Genomic DNA, 4734 nt, shown 5'->3' on the forward strand with positions numbered 1-4734 from the left:
GCCATTGAGAACAAGCTAGCATGCTACGGATAGCCACCTCGTCTCGGCTATTGACGTAGAAAGCCGTGGAGATTTTAAAAGCTCCTTCACTCGTATCTCTCTCAAAACATCATGGATGTTATGTTTTATTATACAAGTTTGCATTTGTGTGGAAGCCCTTTTTTTTTTCTTCATAATATGGGCACTTTAAAGGATTATTGAACAAGCCTAAAAGTTGAAGCTGTTTGATCGGGGTAAAAGTGACTTGGCTGTGCTACATCCATATTTAGCTATCTGATGACAATGAGACTTCACTTCAATTCATCTCGCTGTCATTTCCTCTGCCACCTCCTCCTCCACCACACTCTGCCAACTTTCTGTTGTGTCTGCCATTTACACGGCTCTCCTCAGGCTATTTCAATCCTCCAATCCCTGTTTCCATTTCTCAAAAGCATATTTTCCACCTTAGAGCTTTATCTTTTGCCTCACCTGCTTTGACTGGAGGTAAATATTTTGTTTCAGGTATGACAAAATTACTGGATAAAATAATTGTCCATCACACTGCTGTTCTCTAGCCCCCCCCCCCCCCCCCCCCCCCCCCCCCCCCACCCCCATGAATGTTATATGGAGAGTGACAGTGAGCTGAGGAAGAGATGGATGGTTGGAAGCCGGCTGTATGCTTGAGACGGCAGAGATCCATAATATATGGAGGAAAACCCTGCTTTGCTTTGCTTTGTAAGTCATGTTTAAGCTTACATTCCATATTTTTCCTCGCTCTTGGTTCTCTCCTCCAGATCCCATCTTCAGAGGACAAAATCCCTTAAAGTAAAGGATGTTCCTTTGACCTACTTGATGAATTTGTGCGCAGTCACAGATAAGGATTTTACTTTACCACGTGCATCCAGTATATGTTCAGCATCAAAGTTGCATCTGTTCTGGGATCTGTTCTTGTCTTTTTGGTTGTAGTTTGTGATTCATCTTATTTAAGAGTTTCAGAAAAAGACTAAACATGACATTTGGACTTTGTATGGTATGTTATTCACAACTTTTAAGAACATATAAAAAAAATACCAAAGGATTGGTTTTAAATATGAGAGGTGCACATTTAAATTAATTGAGCAAATAAAAAACTTTAATCTTTTGTTTTTTATGGTAATAGTAGTATGACAAAAACTAGAGATGCTGTTAAACCTCTATATTGTAACCCTACTTAAAATCAGGATCTCTTTAGGACAATACTATCTGGAAATGAAAATGTAGATTAACTGTCTTTTTAATGTGAATCCACTTTTAGCTCTAAATTGTGTCTATAGGAATTCCTGTCAACTGCATTTTGCCCCAACAAGCCTTGGAATACACCAAAGCGACGCCAACTTGAGCGTATATAACACGTCTCCATAACAGCAGGTGGCGCTAATCTGTAATGTCGCCCAAAAAATTAAAACTGATTGGACAAACGTGTCATGTGGGTCTGTGGGAAATAGGCCATGCAGTGGCATGCAATGTGTCTTCATTTCAGATGGACAAATGTCAGTTTAAAACATTTTTGTCAAATTTTGAGTTTGTCCCGCTCGTCATTTCTGGGTTAGCTCTCCACCAATCAGATTGGTCATTGAGTCTGAATGCTGCTTTCCAATACAACAAGTCAAATTGGCCGGAATTAAAACCGACGGCTCCTCTGGCTGACGACGGTACAGAGCACACCGAACAGACTCGAGTCACCGACCTCGCCAGACTGTCCGACGGCCGACAATCGGGTTGGTGTGTCAGAGCCTTAAGGTGACAACGTCAGGGTGCGTATTTTGGTAAAGAATGGTCCCAATGGTTATATAAAACATCAGAACGTCAAACTTAAAAAGATGGGACCAGCAAATGTCCACTGTTTTTGCCTGAGAAGTACCAATGTACAATACAAAGCAATACATTGATACAATTGATTATTCTTTTGACCAAGTCTGTTTATTGACTAATCGCTTCAGCGCTGGATTTAAATTCAATATGTGGAACAGCAGCTCCGCCTCAGTGACAGCACACTCTCAGCAGCTATTAGACCAGAGCTCCGAACGCTCTTTAAATGCTACCTGAACAGTTTGTTCCCTCGGCTGGAACACGGTGCTGATAATGGGAGGAAAAGTAAAAAGAAAATGTAGGAAACATGGTAGAAAAAGTAGGAATGGGGGAGAGAGGGGATTAGTGAAGAGGAGAGTGAATGGATTTGAAGGAGGACTGGTACTGTCAGTGGCACAGAGTGAAAATGGAAGAAGAAAATGTGGAAAGAGAAATACAATGAGGTGATGATGGAACAATCAAAGAATGAAGGGCTATTTTCAGCTGCACTGTGTACTTTCTCAACGGAATGGCACAGCCACTTTTTAGTGGGGAGGATATGGAAGAAAGCTTCAGAGATCTAAAAATCAAATACACAGAGGCTAAAACCTTATCTTGAGGGTTCTTTATGTTTTGTTGTTCATCAGCCTAATGAGCATGTAAATGGGCAGAACATTCTAATTTCGGCAACGCTGAATTTGAATGTTACCGGGGTACCTTGAGTCTTTGTGAAGGTATGCATGAGTCATACTTTTAACTCTGTCAAACACACAAACACACACACACACACACACACACACACACACACACACACACACACACACACACACACACACACACACACACACACACACACACACACACACACACACACACACACACACACACTCTCACAGTAGGGGAACTCAGTGTGAGGCCCAATAACAGTATGGTGCCTTTTCTTATCCATTCTTCTTATATCATCTTCTTCTGTCTATTTCCCCTGTAGCAACAGTGTCTCCCTCGGCACATCTTCAACTTTTTTTCTGAGTTTTTCTGAGTAAAATAGGGAATTTGCTAGAAGCGCGTCACCTTTTTCCCTTTTTAACTTAAAAGTTGTGAGTGATTGGTAAAACAAGCTGGTATGAAGCTCCAATTGAGTGTCCTTGCTTGTTACTATTGTTCCAGCTGGACCGCCTGCCTGCTATCCCAACCTTTTCAAATGTCACCCTATACCTACTTAGGCAAAAACAAACCACCTTGCCGCAAGGGTGGATCTAAAATTAGTGATAGCATACCCCTGGGTGAACACACACACACACACACACTCACTCTCTCACACACACCTAGGTTAATAACAGGCCACAGCCTACAGGCAATACAACTGACTCTCACCTGTGTGTCCAATTTCTATACTTAGATACTGTGGTTTGGAGTACGTGCACATTGGCAGTTTCACCACTTGGCTGAGAGGATGCCCTTATAATCTCATCAGAGTAACACACAGCAGCCACTGTTATCTTCACAACTGATTCTGTCCCAAAAGTTTTTTTTCCCCAATCCTTCATATCTACGCACACACTGTGTGTGACGTCAGTGTGCAGTGCACAATGTCATCCGTGCCCCCTGGCCTGTTCTGCTTCCTTCACATTGTGTCCACTGCACCTTATGTAAATATACAAGCAGCCAATAACAGGCAGGATATGGGGTTCATGACTGGTAATGCTTTTATCCTGGTTTTGATAGATTTATTGCAACAAAAACAAGAATGTTTCTATTTCCACACAGAGACTTCCTGATGTTTGCTTTTATTTTATTTTTTTATTGTTTTCGTTTTACGGAAAAGCCTCTGGTTCACTGGATCCACGTTGGATAGTGGTAGTGACATGTCCTATTTTAATTTATTAGAAATGCATGAAATACAAAATCAGTTTGTCCCACATCTGCATAAGAATGGGCTTGACTCAAGATTGATCAGGACAGATTCAGTATGTGCTACATTACTGCTGCCATCTTTTGGCCGTCTGCACTTACTACAACACTGTGGCTTTATTCAATCAGTGTGTGCTAAGAAAGAGAGTTTCTAAAGGGGTTTTCCAGTGATTTAGTACTGCACTGCAATAGTGTTGGTGGAATCACAACATACAGGAAGGTTAAGGTTGCAAAGTATTCTTTGCATTGTGGGTTTTATCTATGAAATTTCGGAAAATAATAAAACAAAGAAATGTCCATCACATGTTCCCAGAGCCTAAGGTCACATCTTTATCAACATCATCTGTCCAACATACAGTCCAAAACCTAAATATATTCTATTTATATTGATATTTGACTGAGAAAAAGCAGCAAATCATCACACTGAAGAAGCTGGAGTGTTTTTATTTGATCTAATGAATTACTCATTTTTAATTTTCTGTTAATTGACCTATCTATTTCTTTGCAAATCATTTGTAATTCAAGTCAAAAGTAACACAGCAGAGTCCAAGACATCTCAAAACTCTGGATCCTACATTTCCCATGATGCAACCAATAGTATATTTTTATTATACCTTACTTAGTGTAAGGCCTTCTTTTAAACTCTAGGCCCCAGTTTACAACGTTGGATTAATATTATACTGTGTATGTGTACCTTTCAAACCCAAGCCTAGATAACCCCAGTGACATCACTATGACGTCTTCTTTTCTCGGATGTAGTACTCCACATGACCAGTAAACTGACTTTAAAGTGTAAAAGTGGTGGAGCCCCTCCTATAATTTAGTGCCTCTAACTTTAAATTGAGTGATTTGAGCCTAGCCTAGAAATCTAGACAAGCAAATGTAATTTGCAGCCAGTGTTGTCTAGCAACTCTCCGTTGGCTTGCGAGCTGGAAAAAACAAATTCTGGTCAGGCCAATCACATCGTGTATAGAGTCGGAGGGCGGGCTTAACATAATGACGACAGAGTTTCGACGG

The sequence above is a fragment of the Etheostoma spectabile genome, chromosome 3 (assembly GCF_008692095.1).
Source record: "Etheostoma spectabile isolate EspeVRDwgs_2016 chromosome 3, UIUC_Espe_1.0, whole genome shotgun sequence".
Taxonomy (NCBI): Eukaryota; Metazoa; Chordata; class Actinopteri; order Perciformes; family Percidae; genus Etheostoma; species Etheostoma spectabile.